The following is a 20,920-nucleotide window of genomic DNA, read 5'->3' on the forward strand; positions in this document are numbered from 1 at the left end:
AAAGAGACCTAGCTGGAACATTAATGAGAGGCAAGGCACAGCAGTGGAAGCCGGCTCTTCCCCAAGGACAGAAATTGCCCCCTTAGGATATCAAACCATGTTTCTTCTCAGGCTGCATGGCATGTGGGTCTATCAATACCAGGAGTAGAGCAATGTGCAGGTAGAGACCACCCATGGGAATGGCATCTAGGGACAGCAATTCAGACAAAAAGGAAAGGATAATAACTTGTTCAGTGAGAAATAAATGAGTTACAATGCTCCTGACCAGGTGTCTGGTCTGATGCTTCTATGCTAGGAGTGCCCCTTTGGCTTAGAAAATATAATGTCAAACTTCTTTTCAAGCCAGAGCCCTGGGGACAACTAAAACTGGGTTGCTGCGGAGAACTGCTTTTTAACCAGGGGCTGAGCAAAGTGCTGCTAATAAAACATCAGATGGTCTTTGTGGTGGTTTCTTTCAGACAGGGCTGGCTTCTGACTGATGGGTCTTTTGTGTCTACCTGTTTTTGGCAAAATTTTCATTTTTTTCTTTTTAGGGATGGAGTCTAACTCTGAAGCTCATGCTGGAGAGCAGTGGCATGATCATAGTTCACTGCAGCCTCGAGCAAAATTTTAAGGTGAGGACCTGCTTGTAGTAGAATACCTATTTGCCTCTATGAAGAAGCAAGTGTCATTTTCAGTTAGAGATAGAGAATCATAATGATGGTGAAGCTGGTTCTTGTGCGTGTCTCTAGGTTACTCAGGAAGGGCAGTTTGCATGCCTTCTACTACCGGTAGGTGCATGAGTAAACTGCTACTGTACTCAACTACTGCTCTAAGGTGTACTGCTGGTAGTCTCACTAAATCAGTAGTTCCTAAACAAGGGGTGTTTTTGGGTTGTACCTCGCCTCTGGATATTCTGATTGAGTGGGCTTGTGGTGGGGAATAGGCATCCATATTTTGATCCCAGGTGGTTTTGAGGCAGTGATTTCAGGGACTAGTATTTGATAACACTACACTTAATCACACAGATTCTTCAAAGGCCAAGGTGACCCAATGTAATAAAAGTTGAAAGAGGAAAAGTGGATGCTCTTTGGAGCTTTACTGCAAGTTAGAATGAGACTTGGAAACTTGCAGAGGTTTTTGTTAAGCTAGCAAAAATAAAGATGAAAGAGTTTAAATCAGATGTGGTATGACTAGCAGAGTTTTGATATATCTGGAACAGTATGAATTTCAGTATCCCATCACCACATTATACATCTTCAGGATATACATTCTCATTGCATCCTCTGTAAATGACACCCTTTGGAGCACGTGTTCAATAGGCAACAGATCAGAAGCCACATCAATACTGTTCAATCCACGTACTTCATCATCATGGCCTCCTGTTCAGGAGAGGGGACCAATGCTGACCAGGGGTGATCTATGACTTAATGGGTAGGTGACAAAGATTCCAAGCCTGATGAAGAATTGAGAGAATGTTCTGACCACATAACTCAAGTCCGAAGCAGAAGAGCCAATTTATTACCCTCAGTGCCAAGTCAAGAAGAGCCTAATTACAGAATGTTCTTGGAGACTCTTTTATTTCTCTATAGTGTGAGTTGACTTATGTTAATTTATTTACACTCTATTATTAGAAACCCATTAAAACCAATAGGGCAAGTTTTGAAGACAGGAGACTGATATCAAGGTACAGTCCATAGCCATGTGGCAGGACAAAGATTATTGGTCTGTGTAAAAATCACATATATGATGTTGACACCCTAGCACCACTCTCTAAAAAACCTTCCTATATGACAATCAAGGTGATCCATGCAAAATATTTGTTTGCTTATTATAAGGATAATATACGTCTGTGTAGACTCACGTGAAAATAATAATACCCAGCATATACATCAAGAATATGAACAATTCTGTTCTACTCACACATCCCAAATCCTCCAGCAGGCCATCTTCAGCCATGTAAACATCTTATACTACATTAATTAGGTTTCCTCAGTCATGTTATTTGTATCTAGGTCAAAGTGAAGCAGTATATTTCCCTGACCCCTTCAGGGGACTCATGACACAGGTGTCTTGTTTACTCAGCCCACCACTCTCAACTCCTCGCAGGAGGGAGTGTGCGAGTGAATGAGGCAGGCACTGGAGCACATGAACACTGGAACCAGCCAGCTGCTTTGGTGCTGGCAGGATCAAACTCCACTCATGTGCATCTGCTGTGTTCCACCCCTTGTGGGAGGGAGCGCACAGGTGAGTGGGCGTAGGAGCTGGAATGAGTGCTTTCGGGCACCGGCAGGAGCAAAGTCTCTGCAGGCTCTGTGGCAGCATCTAGGTGGGGTGTGCCTGCAACCCCCAAAGCCCCAGAGGGCATGTTACAGTGCTCTTTTAGCTCTGCTGTCTGGTCTGTGGACAGCTTAAGTGTTAACAGTTCAGTAGGCCCTCTGCCTTTTGACATGAGGTGGCTGCCTTCCACCAGCAAAAGCAAAGAGCTAGTGTGACAGCCTTTTCTATCCACACTTATGGCTCCCAAGCTCTTGTCTAGTATCCAGGAAAAATGAAGTTGCACCAAATGAATTGAAGAATGGTAAATGCAGGGGATTTTATTGCTGATGAAAGTCACTTTCAGCAGGAAGGGGAGCTGAAAAGAGAATGGAGTGGGTGGGTAATCTTCCCCTGAAGTCCGGCTGTCTCTGACCAGATTTTTCTCCAAAGGTATGTCATCATGCTGTCCCTCTGAAATCAAGCCATGTTTCTCTGATGTCCAGCCATAGTCCTGATGTCCAGCTGCTGCTTCTCCTCTCTGCTGGCTGAGTCTGAGGGCTTTATAGGCACAGGATGAGGGGTGGGGTGGGCCATGGGGAGTTTGGGAAAAGGCAACATTCAAGTGGGAAAACAGGGATAGAAGTTCTCACTTTGGGCCACAGTTTTAGGGTTTTTGGCTCGAAGGTGGGGTTTTGTCAGGGACCCACCCTTTTCTGCCTATAATTTCTCTGCCCCCTGTCTCTATCATTGCATCAAAAGGTCACTTCCTTAATTATTCAGTTAAATCAGTGTGTTACTGCTTGTTAATACCTGTGCATTTGGATACATCTCAGGCCAAATATAGTTTCCAAGTGAAAAGAACCAAGAAATAGTAGAAAACTGATTATTATATTTTCTTGATTCAATGATATCATCATTTGTAAGACATACTTTCAATTGTTTTCAAGGATACAAAAACTAAAACCCCAAGCATTAAATGTACACATTGTTTGTAAGAAATTTCTTGATTTTAGAAATGTTAAAATGTAAAAACAAAACCAAAAAAACCCAAAACAGGCATCTTAAAGCTGAAGAAAGTGCAAGATACTACATCGAGACACTTTCCATCCCTTAACACTGAGTAATAGAAAAGACGAGGGTATTTTGGGGTGCAAGCTCTTTCATGAAGTTCAGTAAATCCTATAGACGACTCAATACCCATTATATATTTAATTTTTAAAAGAAAAACATCCAGAGAATTATTTAAAATACACATGTCAAAGGGAGGTCTTATCTTGACTTTATGCGTTTTTACTGGAGATGGAAATTTTTGTGTGCAAATTTGTAAGAACTGTAAATGCACTTAGAGGAGTCTATGCATAAGGAATGAAGACATCTCTTAGGAAAAACTTCATCATAAGAAGAAAGATCACCAAAGCACAGCTGAGCTATCAAATGGCATCAGGCTTGGGAGAGAAAAGATAGCCTCCAGTCCAGCCTGCATAGACTTGAACTTGAGTTCCAGGAAGAAGGGCTTGTCAGTAAATTATAGTAAAGCAAAAATAAAGTCAGAACGATCTCTTTTTATGGTAAATCTATAGAAATATAGTTATGTCAGAGAGTGTAACAAGAGGGGTAGAATATATGACAAGGTTAAAGCACATTCAAGTGTTAAATTCCAGGGCTCAAGCAATGAACAGTAGGCTAACCTGCAGCTCAATGAAACAAGAAACTCAGGAGGACCCCACACAACGTTGGTATCACAGACAGCAACAAAGACAGGATGCTCTTGGAGGGTATCTGTGTCATTACCTTGGCATCACTGAGGTCTTTGTTGGCACCAATAGTGGAGGCTCAGCAGTGATTCCATACCACTCAAACGCAGCTGAGGAGACGTTTTCAGAGAGGATTAAAGCAGGAACGGAGGATATGATGGTTAATGTTATATGTCAACTTGATTAGGCTAAAGAATACCCAGAGGGCTGGTAGGACATTTTTGGGTGTGATTGAGAAGGTGCTTCTGGAAGAGATTCATGTTTGAATCAGTAACGAATAAGGACAATCCCCTCACACATGTGAGCAGGATCATCCAATCCACTGGGGGCCAAATAGAGCAAAAAGGCAGAGGAAGGGTGAATTCGCTCTCTTTTTGAGCTGGAACATCCATCTCTCTTGCCTTCGGGCATCAAGCTCCTGGTTCTGCAGCCTTCGGACTCTGGAACTTACACCAGTGGCTCCCCTGGTTCTGAGGTCTTTGGACTCAGACTGAATTATACCGCTGACTTTCTTGAGTCTCCAGCTTGCAGATAGCAGATTGTGGGGCTTCTGAGCCTCTATAATTGCATGAACTAATTCCCATAATTGTCCCTATCTATCATCTATCTATCTATGTATCTGTCTGTGTAGCTATCTATCTATCTATCTATCTATCTGTCTGTCTGTCTGTCTGTCTGTCTATCTATCTATCTATCTATCATCTATCTATCTGAGACAGTCGGGTGGGAAGGACTCCCTGGCAAACTTCAGTCTGCCTATGCATTGGGAGGAGTGAGCACTGGGGTGGAGCCACAGAAGTTCTCACCCTTTGCAGTGGGGAGGAGCTTAGCTCCTCCTCTTCCTGGGTGGTACCTGGGATTCAAGCTGAGAGGCAGGAAGCCATGGTCAGGAAACACTCTCACTTTGCTAAGAGTCTCTGTTTCCCCCTTTTTTCGTTTTCGCACAATAAATCCCATTTTTCCCACTCTTCAAATCATCTGCGAGCCTAAATTTTCATGGCGGTATGACGAGGACCCCATCTTTAACTGAACTAAGGAAAAGTCCCACAATCTCTATCTCTATCTATAATCTGACTATATGTAATATGTATATATAGGTATATATGTATAATTTTATATTATATATATAATATATATCTCTTATTGGTTCTATTTCTGTTGCATGGAGAACCCTTTCTAATACAGAGGAAAATGGTAGGTGTCATATTTTAACCAAGAATGTATGTCAGACACCCACAGGACACTTCCCAAAATTGTGTATGGGGGGAAAGAGAGTAGAGAAGGGGTGGGTGAGGAACGTGCCATTAATGTAAAACTAGATTTCTTTCACTTCTAGATGGGGATACAACTTACAAAAAACATTTTGATACATATTTTGACTTAATTTTATCAGAACAATCTGTTAAGAAAGCCCCAGGTAATGCTTGTAAGAGTATAGAAGAACAAAGTACACGTTCTAAATGAACGACCATTTTAATAGCTTGCACTAAATAATTTCATGTAGTCAGCACTCTATATTTTAAAGAAACACAGAATATTCAGCTATTAAATATAGATAATTTAATCCTGAATATTATAAAACTATATTATTTTCCTATTGTCTCTTACTATTATTAATCAAGCAAATTAAGTCAGTCAAGTGATTCCAAATAAAATATGACAATTTGTTATACACAGCAATTTTAAAATTATAAATTAAACTCTATGTGTTAATTATATTTCCAAAATCAAACATCTACATGTTTATGTCTTGAAGACTATCTAAATAGTTTACTTCTTAGTAGGATTTTTTAATAGCTTTTTTTGTTGTTATGAGTTAAAAGATACCTCAATAAAGTGATTAAACCACTTGGAAAATCATGTGCTTACACGCATATTTATACAGTACTTTTTTTTCCCTTTAAATGAGATGCAACATTAACAATTCACATCTTGATAGATAGTAACATGCGTTTTGTGTCTCAGACTGGGCTTTCTTTTCCCTTTCTCTGTGGCATTTATGGTACTCTTAAAACAAGTTGGCAATAAAAATCAAGGAAACCTGCCTGAGTAAATGTGTTTATTTTATAGATGTTGCTTTTTATTTAGCATCTGAAGTGATATTTGAAGGAAGAAACTTGCTAAAATCTCAACAGAGACAGTTCATAATTTTCCAGCAGGTTGATGAAGTCTGAGATGACCTCACCTGGCCATGATATCCTTGCAATTGCTGACACCTGTATGTTGCGTGGAGCATCAGGTGGCCATGAAAGACAAGGAAAATTAAAGAAAAGCAAATTTACTCCTTCTGAAAAGTTTTAATTATTTTAGAGCAAATGTGTTTTTGCCCATAAATCATGCTGTGAAATTGTTTGGCCCACAAATGAATCAGTAAAGATGAAAATAGTATGGGAATTGAAGTCCTGAGGGAAAAAGGGCTCGTGTCCCCGACTGGCTAACACAGACATACAAAACATGTTTGTTTTTTGTGTGTTTGAAGTTAAGTAAACACAATGAGGCAAAACCTCTAATTTTATGTAAACTCCAAATGTATAAGAAATTGTATGTATCAAACCTGACAGTGAAGTAACAAAGTTATATTTAAAATTTATACATAAAACCCAAAAGCATTTTACATAAAATTGCTAGTCAAAGATTGGAACGCTTTTCTGATGGGGGGAAATACATGGACAAATATTTTTATGGAAATTATTTAGAAGAACCTGTGTTCAGTCTTTGGATTATAGTACTACAAGATCCAGAAAGGTCATTTAAATTATAATGCTCAAATTCTGTCACCTTTCTGTCTCTTTTTATTTTCTAGAGTAGAACGTCAGTCTACTGACCCTCAACTTACGCTGAATGTAATGTAAGTATTTTGGTTCTTGCCTGGAAGGCAACTGAGCTTGAGGATTTAAGAAATAGAGCTTAAAAGTGTTTCTTCTTTCATGAGAATTAGAAAATAGAAGTTACATCTTTCAAAATATCCCTTTATTAAAGAGCTAAACATACATCTTGTTTCTACCCAGTCTCTATCCTCAGACCAGGGTGTTCTGATTATTTCTGCAAGGGATGTTTCAACCTTGGGGTCAATGGGGACTTTCATTGTGTTGACTGCATTGATTCTGAAAGTCTGATTAGATCAAGTAACTCCACTGAGATGTAGGCACAATGCAATCCATACTTAGACGTGTCCTCGTGAAATAGGACTTTGGGATTTTGCTAATGTTGCCAAATTGCATTTAATTATGAATATTTTGGATACGTTGACAAAATTTAAGGTTGGCAAACTTATAGCTAAAATTCCTAGGAATAATGGAAGATGTCAAGACTGTTGGTGGGCGGAAGTATTTTTCAAACAATGATGCTTGATATGTCTGTGAGTTTGTGTGTCCCACTAAACACTCACATGAATGTCAGTGCCCATGCATTCACCCACAAAGAGAAGGCTTTTTAGTGATGGGACCATATTTGTACATGGCACAGCTTGTAACCTTTCTTGGGCCCTATTTTCAGGGTTCCAGAACTGCTGACTGCCTTCATTAGCTTAACTAGTTCCCACACTTCATAAATGAAATTCACACACCCTCTTTCTTCAAGTAAATTGACAGTCTGAAAGTCAAGTAACAGTATCTTCAGAAAGCTCTATTGTGAAGCTGAATTTTGTAATTGACACCAATAACATCTGAGTATTAAATCACCCATATTTTTTATAGTGATAAGCTAGTCTGCTTGTAAATATGTTCAAGGATAGCATGTAGGTGGCAGAAGAGTTATGCTACAACTTTAACAGCTAATAAATCTTTATTTAAGCAGAGGACCTCTAAAATTTAATTAGGCATATGAAACTAGAGATTATTCTGAGGCTAAAAATATGCCAATTCTCACAAGAAAAGACATCTGCTTTGTGGAAAAACTTCAAGTTAAAATGTATTCTTCTGTTACTTTGTCAATAGAAAGGTTTTCTGGTAGAAGAGCAAATATCTAACTGAAAAAAAAAAAAAAAAAAAAAAAGACACAGACTAACATGAGACCTTGGCACACCCTAGAGGAGAGGCTATGTGAACTCTGCATGTGTTATTTAGCTAATTCAGGTCAATGCCTCTTCTTTCTTTTCCTCTCTTCCTCCTTCCTGGGTCATGGAGAGTAAGTCAAGGATCGATGGCAGATTCAGCTGTATACAAGAATAGACATGGCAGTCAGTCATCTTGTAATTGGGTAATTTCAATGCTTCGTTCCCTCACCACTCTCAGTCTAAAAATGTCTGCTTCTCTGCTCACAATACCAAATATGGCTACACTAAAGGAGTAATCCTGCTCCCAAAATATACAACTTGTATATCTAAATTGCAATGACGTCTTGAGCCCTCTCTAGGTTGCAGATGCCTCAGTAACTAAAATCCCTCCTGGCTAAAATGCAGACTACAGGGATTGGTTACATTCTAATTACAGATGCTCTACCTTGAGTTACTGTCTGCCCTTGATTTCCTTCTTGGGAGAAGGGTGGTGGTACATCATACAATTGTTATTACCTGGGAAAAAAGGGCAACATGTTTTAAATATCTCTTGTATTCTCTTAGCAGATTTTCTACTTCTACCTAGAAGTATAGAATTTGGTAGGCACTATGAAGGAAGATGTTTAAGGAACAGTCTCTACTCTAATGGAAGTTGATCTAGTTCAGAATATAAGACATACTTGAAGTATACAGTAACATTTCAGTTGTGTAAGGTATAGCTCAAGGCAAGAAATACATATGCACTCTAGGACTAGGACAAAAATCTCCAGGATATTTTCCATGGGTCAGCCCAGTCCTTGAGCCAATAAAGCTGTTCTTGATGTTGTTTGCTTGCTTTTCATTTCACAAGAGTCCTTTTTCTCATAACAAGATAATATATTTTAGCAAAATTGGCTTCAGGAATGCAACTTCTGTTTTTAACTTTTGCTGCTAAAAGATGTACAAATGAAGCAGAATGAACATTATGAAAACAAAACTAGTTAATGATGGGATGTTTTAATATATATATATTTTTTGCTACCATTAGATATGTGCTGAAGATGTTCTGTTAGTTTGCATGGCATTTCCTCCCAATCACTCATTTTATACTAAGAAGGTAACATTGATGTTTCACTGCAAATGTCAGCAAGCATCATAAATAATGAATTGAGAATTGTGCACATATTGCCCAATTAAATCATCCTTTCATCTGATCACATGCCATTCATGCCTTTTGTGCACTTTTCTTTATGTTATTTTAAAAGTCATTCTGGTATTTTTTTAAAAGATAAATAATGCAGATGTTCTCTTTTGTGAAAGACTTTAGATCTAGCTTTAAATGACTACATAATCCTATTAGTGAAAATAGATGAAACTGTTATATGAGAGGACATGCAATTATTTATCTTTTCCAAAATTCTGGAAGTAGGTAATCCTGCCCTAAGTGATCTCTGCAATGACTCAGGGACCTTGGGACTGTGTCTGAAAGGCAGTGCTGAGTGGATTGGGAATCAGATACCTGGTTTGGTCCTGCTGCCATGAACTGGGTGGATAGACTTGAGTAACTTTTTGGCTGATATTGGAGGTTTGGACCACATGACCTTAAGCTTTGATTCAGCTCTAAAATCCTGTGAGTTAGGCCAACTGAATCAAAAGACTAGAATGCTTGATCCAAACTTGAGTCTTGTTTCTATTAATGTGAGAAACTGAACATTTTGTTAGAATACAAATGGTTTTGATTGTCCTGGAACTTACATTAAACTGGAGTCTGTTGTCTCCAAGACCTAGCAATAGGCTTTTAGCCCACTGGGAAATGACAGAGATTTATTGAGAATGTTTAGGGGGTTTCTGAATCATTGCATGAAGCAGAACAATACTTTTATATAGAAAGTTTTTTTTAAGTGTACTCCTTCACAAGCGGGGGAGAGTTTCATGTTTTCCCTGTCAGTTAGGACACTTCAGGGGTTTGTGAAGTGGTCTGTACATCCAATATCAGTCTTTTCTTTTTTTAAACAGAGTCTTGCTTCGTTGCCCAGGCTGGAGTGCAGTGGCATGATCTTGGCTCACTGCAACCTCTGCCTCATGGGTTCAAGCGATTCTCCTGCCTCAGTCTCCCAAGTAGCTGGGATTACAGGCAACTGCCACCATCCCCAGCTATTTTTTGTATTTTTAGTAGAGACTGGTTTTCGCCATGTTGGCCAGGCTCCTCTCGAACTCCTGACCTCAGGTGATCCACTCACCTTGGCATCCCTAAGTGCTGGAATTACAGGCATGAGTCACAGTGTCTGGCCCATTATCAGATTATTTTGATCCACAACTTCCTCTCTGTAAAATGGGTATAATAGCTATTTCAACAGGTTGTTCTGAAGATCGCAAATACAGTGAAAATACTGAATTGTGTATCAGTTATATACCGACAAATATACATCATGCCAAATCTTAGTGGCCTAACACAACTATACCATGTTTTGCTCATGATCATGTGGGTCAGGATTTGGGGCAGGGCTCAGAGGGTCTGCTCCTGTCTGCTCTATGTAGTGCTGACTAGAGGTGAAGTGGGTCAGTGCTTGTCATGGGACCTCCTTTTCTATGTGGTTTCACATCCTCCAGGGTCTCCCTCTCTCCATGTGGCCTCTCTCTCCAGTTGGATGGGCTGAACTTCTTAGCATGGCAACAGGGCTCCAAGAGCAAAAGCAGGCTTGGGTATGGAGTCCTAGAAAGTCATTTCTGCTACATTCTGTTAGTCAGAGCAAATCAGCAGGCTAGCCCAGGTTCAAGTGATGGAAAACAGACTTCACCTCTAAAGGAGAGGAACAGCAAATTCACTTTTTAACTGACATGCACCGAAGAAAGCTTGATTCATTGGGGCTCTTTTTAACCATCAATCATGCCTTGAATAAAACATAGCACACAGTAGGCACTTGATCAATGCATAAAATCTCATATGCTGCAACTTTCACCAGCATTCCATCTTATTAAAGAGGCAGCGTGTGTTGACTCTGTGAGCTAAAGAAACTGAGAAGGAAGATTGTGTTACTGGCTCAAATTCATATAGTCAAGGATTGATAAGGATTTGATTAGGTCTTGAACAGAGTTTTTTCAGACCCTAAGTTCTTTGTTCTTTCTACTACAATTTGCTGTGGATATATTGCAAAGAAAATGAAATATGGAAAGTGATCAGTGAATACCATGGCCAAGGAGGCTTACATGGCTGGCTTTGTTATTTTAGAAAACTACTTTGTTTATAAGCCAAATGTTGGTTGAAAGCTATTTTCTTGACTTTTTAAAAAAAATATTTTCTTCAAAATTTAATTACATCTGGCAAAACTTTATAACCAAGCTCTAGATATATTTATTAATAATATATCCAAACGTTCATATAATTTCAGCTTCCAGTAAGAAGTCAACATAGAAAAGAGGTAAAGCTACTGGGTTGATCTGAAATCCAGGCCTATCATGGTCTCCTGAACTCAGTCTCTGTTCATTCTTTTCCCTTTTTAAGTTCAGTATGAAAACAATGACTATGTTTAACAAGAATGCATAATGAAGAACATAAAAAAAATCAATAGTGTTAAAAATATAGAGTCCTCATTATTGTACAAGCCATTATATCATATTTATATAATACTTAACATCAATATATGAAACTCTTTATGTAAAAGTGTCAGGCAAAGATTTTTATTCTTTGTGTTATAGTTGTTACTATTGTCGTTATTTTGATTGAGTCTCATGTTGAACTCTGAATTCTATTTGAACCTGAAACAGTAATCAAAACTGTAGGCTATTTGATAATCCCCATGAATATGACTAAAAAGTTTTCATGAAAGCCCTATAGACAGAATCCATTGAATTTAGAATAGTTCTCATACCAGTAGAAAGAAGCAGATGTCCCAAACCAAACACACTTCATTTAATATACTTTTACGTTAGCTTTAATGGACAGATGTTTTGACTATGACATGGCAAGACAAGGATTTGAAATGGTCGATTGAAAAGATTTTGTTCATAAAAGTAATTGCTCTTACATTACAAAGTGAAGGATTTACATGTGGAAAATGTCAGCCTGTTGCAGCATCTCATGATGGATCGTGTTACCACAAGCCATAGAGTTCACTAGAAATAAGCAACTTACTTCTGAGGGGCCCATTTAATAGGCATCACACACAGAATGGCAGGGAATGGGAGCCTCAAATCTAGAGTCATTATGGTTATGTAGCTGATCCTTGATTATACACTTTTAGGATTATCTGTGACTTTTTTTCCCATCAGAATTTGACTTCTGTCTATATTATTTTATGAGCAAATAGCAATTTCTACATACCAGGCACTATTGGAAGAGCTTTATGAATGTGAATAATCCATTTTATCCTCATAGGAACTCCTAAGAGCAGGTGAGGAAAATGATGCACAGAGAAGTTACATAACTTGCTTAAGGTCACACTTCTTGGAAATGGCAAAGACATAATATCCCAGTCTAGCTCCAGAATCTGTACTCTGAACTATTTAGACTCTGCTCTTTCTTCTATTGTTCAAGAAGTGGTAGAAATTATATCTAACTATTCATGTGGTTCAGGAATTTCTTAAATGAGACTGATTTAAGTAAGTGAATCTGTTGTTCCAGGACCTCAAATGCTACCTCCCAATTTATCTAGAAGTCAGCTCACTTGCAATCTTATTCCCAAATTTGGAATTCAAAAAGTTCTTCCAGCCCATGAAATAATCACAAAGCCCTTATATGAATTCTATGCACTTTACCTGTTGGGCTCTAACTCAGACCCTACCTAATGCTTATTTTGACATGTAACAGTTGAGGGGGAAAGAGACACAAAATTTTAAAAAGATATAAACATTTATACTACTATATAGCACAGTAAAAAATTATGACCGAATTATTAGGAAAAAGTTGATGTTCACCATGCATTATTTAGGAGACAGGGAAATAGACAATGTATGTCAAAAGGTCTTTTGACAGAAATATTTAAATTTTTAGACTGTGATTTCTCCATAGGCTAAGCTTTTATAATGAAAGATAATATTTGTGGAGGGCCAGATAATGAAGTAAAAGAAGTATTGTTGTGGAAAGAACACTGGGTGAATTGGAGACATTCTCTCACTAACTTGCTGATAAATGATCTGAACAGGTCAATCATTCTCTCTGTGTCTTAGACTGCTCACATGCCTCACTCAAAGAGTTATTGTAAGGATTAAATAAAATAATGTATGTGAAAGTGCCCAATATGTAGTATATTTTCAATAAATATTTGTTAAAGAAAAAAGTAGCATTGCGTTCCAATGTCAAAGATAAATTATTTTTGAATTATGACTTGGACAATATTTGTGTAATTATACACACAGAGGAATGTGGCTAAAGGAACAGAAGTGATTGCCTCAGTATTCTTCAATAATTATGTTACCTTACTTTAGATTTCCCCCACCTTTTTTTTTTCTGTCTTTTTTTTTTTTTTTTTTGTCTTTTCACCTACTTTGAAGAATATAGCTATTCAAAAACAGAATCCTGGGTAGAAATAAACCTTCTCTTTGATAAAACCCAGATGCACAGGACGAGATGCATTTCCTGTAGAGATTCATGCAGGGACCAAATGGTCTGGGAATTTTTCTCTCATAATTCCACCATGTGTCTGTTTTAGCTTCACTTGGCATGTAAAGATGGAGAGTGAACCTTTGTTCACATGTGTACTTGTGACAAGAGAATGGCTGAGAAAGGATTAGGCAGTTCAGCAGCTTCATCCAAGCCCAACCCCAGGTCTTAAGCAGTGACAATCAATGGAAACAGTTAACTGTGTTCTGTTGTCCAGAATAATTTTTAACATGGCAAGGGTGGAGGCAGGGGTTAGGGAGGATGAATCAAAATGATCTGGGATTTTTAAAAATAAAAATATATGTTTTTCTTCCTCAACCAAAATTTTAGATACTTTCTCAGGGGTGGAGGCAGGGAAATGAATATTTTCTAACACCTTTTCAGCAGATTCTGATACCTATTTTTTTCCCACTCACCATGAGAACTACCAGGCTAGTATATTAATTCCACCTATGATTTGACCTCACCCCATAGCTAGCATAGTATACCTCAGGCCACAGTGAGCTATAGTTGAGCACTGGCTGCCCCCGTTAGGCAGGGCTGCCATCCTTGACATCCCCTTGTGGGTCAGCATATGTTTTCACACTAGGCCTACTGCCCTCCTGAATGTAATTAAATCTGTTGTTGAGCTTCCGACCTGAGCTAGAAGGGATCCTGTCCTAGTGCTACTCTTTAGTTGTCTCCATCCTGGCCCACGCCCAGCCATGGCTCTCCCTACAAGGTGAGGAGTTCTTGGGGACAAGTGGACCTACCTGTCAAGCAGCCACCCTCCCTTTTGGCTCACTGCTTCCCAAACTTTAATGTGCTTATATGAAACACCTGAGGATCCTGCCAAGTGTAGATTCTAATTCAGGGGTCCAGAGTAGATCTGAGAGTCTGAAGTTTTAACAATCCCCTTGGTGCTGTGGACTACACTTTAAGCATCAAGGGACTACATCCTGCTCTAGGTACCAAGGCTCCTGGAAGTCTCTGAGCAGAGGATGCCAAGCTTGCATGGTTTCTCCCTGGGTCTCTCCTAAAGACAGACTGCAGACTGTGATGCCAGTGTGCACTCTATTAGGCTTGAGTGGTGGCCAAGGGGGTGCTTAGAGTGGAGGCCTTGTGGGCACAGGTTAGATGAGTGAGATACTTGAGTTACAGAATACATCCAGAGGTCAGAAGAGACATGGGCATCATGGGATTGACTTGAATTGGGATCAGAGGCCACATACAAACCAACTCACTCCATGTTACCATATTCTAACACAACATTTGAAGTAGTCCAAGAATTTTAAGTTAAAAATTGTCCTTTTCAGTTGTTAATTTACATAGGAGGATAGAATTTTACTTTAACCATTTTTTAGCTTGACTATATACATTTTTAAACATGAAAACATAAAATATGTGGGCCTTCATTTCTTGCTGCAGGCCTCAAAATTGTTAGAAGTGCTCCTGTTGTAGGCACTTGATTATGTAACCTCCCTTTACCCTCTCATCTAGGTCATTTTGAGTGTAAACATCACATGACAGAAGTTCAGACTTTTTACTTGGATAGTTCTTTTGCATCTGCATGTGCTTCTTTCCTATGTTATTTGAATTCACTTGCCTCTCATGGACCTTTTAATATGTAGCTCAGGATTTTTTGAGACCATGAATATGTATATTGGACTATGTAATACTGAATTCTTTGGGATATGGAGCAGTCACAGTTTCTTCTGGTTAAGAATGTTTGCAAATGTGACTCCACAGTTGAATAACAATGAAACCCATCCAGTTAAAAAGGCTGGCTTGCAATGTTGTTTGGCTTGTTTTTGTTGTTGTTTTTCTTAACCCATTCTCCTATTCTATTAGCATAGCATAGTTTTACAAGTCCCTGGTCAAGAGTCAAATCTTAGCTGTACCACTGATAAGCGATTGAATTCTAACTTTTCCAGGCCTCAGTACATTTTTGCCTCTAAAGTAGAGATAGTAATGTCATCTCATAGGGTTATAAAGAGGGTGAAAGGATATAATACATATAAAAATATTCAGAATGGTGTCTGATACATAATAATCACTCAAATAATGTTTTCTATTATTTGTTCACATTTCATCTTGTTATTGAAGCTGCCTAAATGTTCTCTCATCCCATTGATTTTTCTCTTCTTCAGAGTCCTTCATCTTCCATCATCATTTTGCTATTTAAGTTTTGCTTGTTGTCTTAGTCTGTGTCTGCTGCTATAACAGAACACCACAGACTGGGTAATTTATAAAGAAAAGAATCTTATTTGGCTCATGGTTCTGGAGGCTGGGAAGTCCAAGAACATGACACCAGCTTCTGGGAAGGGTCATCCTAAGGCAGACGGCATGATATTGTGAGTGAGTGTGTGTGAGACAGAGAGGGAAGTTGGCTGAACTCATCTTTTTTTTTTTTTTTTTTTTTTTTTTAAATCAGAAACTCACTCCTGCAATAACTAACCCAGTCCCAGTCCTGTGATAGCAGCATTAATCCCTTCATGAAGGCAGTGCCATCATGGCCTAATCACTTCTTAAAGGCCCCACCTCTTTATACTGTTACAATGGCAATTAAATCTCAAAATGAGTTTGTAGGGGGCATTCAAACCATAGCATTTACATTCCATTTTTCATTATTAGTTTAATGTGTATGGATTTAAGAAAACTTTTCAAGAAAAATGGAAAGAGGAAATGGCTCAAAGAAAAAAGGGGTTGGAGTCACCAGATAGCAAGAGTTAGAGAAGAGAAATCACTCCATTTGCTGAGCAGGCATTGAGATGAAAGTACTGAGTATCATCTGGCAGAACTTGGTGGGAAGGCTGGCAAGTTTTTCCCATTGAGGAAGGGGGAAGGGTTACTTAAATTCAGTTAAGAGCTTCCTAGGCTTATCAGAGATAGGCTTATCTCTTTGTTCCTCCCTCCCTCCACCCCCACCCTGCCATTTCACCCAACCTTGGTAAACAATCTGAACATGACTATTATAAGGCTACACCCAGACAACAGTAATTGACAAAGGGATCATTAAGAAAAAAATAGGATTAGAGGGAAGGCTTTTGAAAAGGCATTAATTTGTATCCTGCATTCTCACTCACTGACAACTCCGTTAACTAATAAGAAAGGAGAATCTCAAGTCAGTTCCTTCCTACACTGTCACCCCTGTCTTTTCTCTCATTTGCTTAAGGTATCAAGTGGAGTCAACTTCAGCTGGAAATAGTGTAGGGCTTATTCTAGGCCACAACATGGGAGCAAAACAACCAGAGATTTAGCCAAATCCTAATTTATTTACCCCCTTCTGACAGAGAGAAATGTTTATGTTTATTTCCGAGGCTGTGCTATGATGTAGAGTTCAAGTGCTCTGACACTTTAACGCACCATGCAAGGTTAGCAGCCTGTTCACCCTTTATTAATTTGTTGGTGAATATATTTGGATTTTCACTTCATGCCAATAAATGCAAGAAGGGATGCAGTTTTGACATTGTTTCTTTACCCTTACACTCCATGTAAACCAAAAGTTGTCTATCTGGCAGCTTAGTGGCTATATGTAAAGCCCCTGTTTACTTAATCTGAATGTCCATTTCATTTCTGCTTGGTTTGCAAAATAAATGAAATGAATGAGTGTGTCAGAATTAGAATTGTGAGAGTCTGAAAAAGACATTTGGGTCACTGAGTGACTAAAAGCACTCTCTGTTTACATGTTTCTTCAGTTTCTGTCACTGCAGCTGTGTCACAGCTTATAACAACTAATCCCTTTTTATTTACATTTTACTTTATTTTATTTTGTATTAAAGGCACTATTAAGCCACGTCTTCCAAATGTGTCTGAGGTTTCATAACTATCTTAATAGTGTATACACATTACAGTTATGGCAGAGAACTTTCTGCAAGTCTGGGTTTTGTTAAGAGTGACTTTAAGAATAATAGTTTATAGGACAATTAAAAAGTGTTAATCTATATTTGAAAACTTGATCTGGTTAAAAATAGGTTCCCCGTCTGCTTATATGTGCCAGTTTTCTACATCGTGTAGCTGGGGTTTTCCTGAGAGGTGGAAAGAGCGGGTTGTGGGAAGGGATGGCTGGAGAAAACCTGGGAGCTAAGCTGATTTTAGGCCTTTGGGCTGAGGTCCTGTTAACATAACCTATGTTCTGCTTCAGGGGAAAATGACGCTCGGAAGGGTTGGAAATGGGGCTTGAGCGAGAACACTTTTCATGCTCAACAAAGCCTAACATCATTTTACTATACGATTTGAGTTACGTGCATGCTTTTAATAAACTGATCCTCACAAAAAATAAATAGATTTGTTCTGCTTAAACTGGCATACAAAGGGCTCAGAGGGAAAAAAAACCCTTTAATACCTCTTGGGGATTGGAAGGTAACTTCACACTCCAGCTTCACGTTGGCAACGCGTGATAACAATTTGACAGGAAGTAAGTGGATTCTGTCCCAAGCCTTGGGAGTGGACTTGACCCTGAGCATAATGGTGTGAGTCTGAGGCCAAGAGCTTCCCGCCCAGCAGGGGGTAGCCAAGCGCCGGCGACTGGGCAGGAATTCAACCCCATAGGTTCCCATCTCTTCCCACCGCCCACCAGCAACACAGCTCTCCCTTTCTAGAAACAGGATTTCCCCTCCGGGCTTAGATTCTTAACTCTAAAAAGAGCCTCTCACCTGAGGCCTTTACCTGAGAGCTGGAGCCTGTGCGATGGATTCTCTGGACAGGGACCCCAATGAACAGGTGGAAAAGTACATTTATCTGCCCAAGGCTTGGAATGAAAATTGGGGGTGGGGTGGGTGGAGGCAGGTTTTACTCTTCTTCAGATTCTTTTCTCTGTCTGCCAGTGGTAGAGGCTGAGTGTTGCTGGGATAGAAGAGAGATAGAGAGGTTAGGCCCTGGTTCTCTGTGTGGGGTGGTGGGCATGTGTGTATGGAGGGGTATGGGTGTGAGTGTGCTGTGTGTATGTGTAGAAAGCATGTGTGTAGGTGTGTTAGGAGTGTGTTTGTGTATGTGTGTGGCGTGTGTGGGGGGGCGTGGAGTGTGTGTGTGGATGGGTGTGTGTGGATGTGGGGGAAGGTGGGTGTATGGGTGTGTGTGGATGTGTGTGTGGGTGGGGAGTGTGTGTGTATGGGGTTGTGTATATGTGGATATGTGGGGGGAATGTGTGTATGGGTGGGTGTATGTGGGTATGTGTTTAGGGTGGATATGTGTGTGAGGAGAGTAAGTGCATGCGTGAGTATGTGTGTCTGTATGTGGGTATATGTGTGGAGTGTGTATATCTGTGTGTGTGGGGTTTGTGTTTTGGGGGATGTATGTGGGTGTCTGTGTGTGGTGTGTATATGTGTGTGGGCGGTGTGTGTGGGTATGTATTATGTGGGGTGTGTGGGTATGTGTGTGTGGGAAGTATGTGTGTCTGTGTGGGTGTGTATGTGTGTGGGGTGTGTGTATATGTATGTAGGGTGTGTGTATGTGGATGTGGGTATATGTGGGTGTGTATGTGTGTATGGGGTATGTGTGTCTGTGGGTGTGTATGTGTGGGTGTGCATGTGTGTGGGGTGTGTGTGGGAAGTGTGTGTATGTATGTGAGATGTGTGTGGGTGTGTGTATGTGGTGTTAGAGGAAGTGTGTATATGTGTGTGTTTATGTGTGTGTGTGTGGTATGTGTGGGGAGTGTATGTGAGGGGTATGTAAGTGGTGTGCATGTATGTGAGTGTAATGTGGGTATGTGTGTAGGGTGTGTGTGTGGGGAGTGTGGGTATGACTATGTGGGTATGTATGTGTGTGGAGTGTGTATGTGTGGGGAGAGTGTATGTGTGTGTGTGGAGGGGTGTATGTGGGTGTGTATGTGTGTATGGGAGAAGTATATGTGTGTGTTTATGTGGGTGTGTTTGTGAGTGAGGTGTGTGTGGGGAGTGTGTGTATGTATGTGGGGGTATATGTGTGTGTGGTGTGTATGTATGTTGGTGGGTGTGTATGTGTGGCGTGTGTGTATCTGTGGGTGTGTACGTGTGTGGGGTATGTATTGTGTGAGTGGGTATGTGTGTGGGGTGTGTGTCTGTGGGTGTGTATGTGTGTGGGGTATGTGTATATGTGGGTATGTGTGTTAGGTGTGTGTGTGGGGAAAGTGGGTGTGACTGTGGGTGTCTATGGGTGGGGCATGTATGTGTGTGTAGGGGGAGTGTGTGTATGATGTGTGGGTTGCTGTGTGTGTATGGGGGAAATATGTGTATGTGTTCATGTGGGTGTGTATGTGAATGGGGTGTGTGGGAAGTGTGTGTATGTATGTGGGGTGTGTGTATGTGGGTGTGGGTGTATATGGGCGTTCATGTGTGTGTCTGTGGGTGTTTATGTGTGTGTCTGTGGGTGTTTATGTGTGTGTGGTGTGTGTGTCTGTGGGTGTGTGTATATGTGGGTGTGTATGTGTGTGTCTGTGGGTGTTTATGTGTGTGTCTGTGGGTGTGTGTGTCTGTGGGTGTGTGTGTCTGTGGGTGTGTATGTGTGTGTCTGTGGGTGTGTGTATATATGGGGTGTGTGTATGGGGGGGAATTGTGGGTGTGTGGGTGGTGTCAGGGGACCCTGGATGGAGCCCCAGGACAGCCTGCTGAGGGTGGAAGTCTGGGTGGCAGCTGCTCAGGTCTGACTGCTGGGCTGCAGGGAAGAAGGAGATGCCAGGCTGAACTCACAGGTAGGGAGGAGGAGAGGTGGGACAGTGACAGGTCAGTAAAGAAAACGCATTCTGAGAAAAGCCTGTGCTCCTTACTGTATGCTGCAGGGGCTGAGCCTGCGTCCCTGCTGGCACCCGCCGGGAACCCCCTTTGCTGGGTCCCCCCAGCCTCACCTTGTTGCTTCTCACTGGGGCCGTTTTCGGTTGGCGCTGCTTCTCTTTGTTCTGTTGTCCCCCAGTGCAGTGAACCCTTACATTATGGGTTTCTGTTGTCGTTCTAACCTCTAATACACAACCATTACATCTTATCTCGTCTTCTAAATTACTCTAAAATCCAATTATAAAGCCCTCTCTCCTTCAAGAGCACACAACTTGCCACATTACTGAAATGCTGGGCTGCTCTTTTGTTTTTCTAAATTAATAATAACTACCATTTTCCGTCTGCTCTTACCATGGGACTCTTTTTTATCACCACACAGCTTTCCAAAATGCATATTATGATTCCTTCTGCCTCTTTGCTGGGCTGCAAAAAAGCTAAGGATGATTTTCCAAATATTCATAAAAGATCTGTCAGTTGATTTTTAGTATAAAAACATTGAAAACTACAATCCTTAACGAAGAAAGCATTTTAATATGTATCAGTTAAAATTTCACTATTACTTTCTTTTGTATGGGCGAAATAGAAGTCTATCACTTTTAAGGTTTTAAGAGATTTGAATGAATTTTATGTG

The 20,920-nt window shown here is 40.1% G+C and overlaps 1 long non-coding RNA gene across 1 annotated transcript in view; it reads left to right on the top strand.

Annotated features, from left to right (window-relative positions):
• Nucleotides 1-405: 405 nt before the first annotated feature.
• LOC126934117 (uncharacterized) overlaps nt 406-20,920 on the top strand; it is a 31,120-nt gene continuing 10,605 nt past the window's right edge. Inside the window, exons 1-2 of the long non-coding RNA XR_007718838.1 lie at nt 406-614; nt 6,796-6,840. This is a non-coding gene — a long non-coding RNA (uncharacterized LOC126934117). The remainder of the gene's footprint in view (nt 615-6,795; nt 6,841-20,920) is intronic.

Source organism: Macaca thibetana, chromosome 13 (assembly GCF_024542745.1).
Source record: "Macaca thibetana thibetana isolate TM-01 chromosome 13, ASM2454274v1, whole genome shotgun sequence".
In the NCBI taxonomy this organism is placed as follows: Eukaryota; Metazoa; Chordata; class Mammalia; order Primates; family Cercopithecidae; genus Macaca; species Macaca thibetana.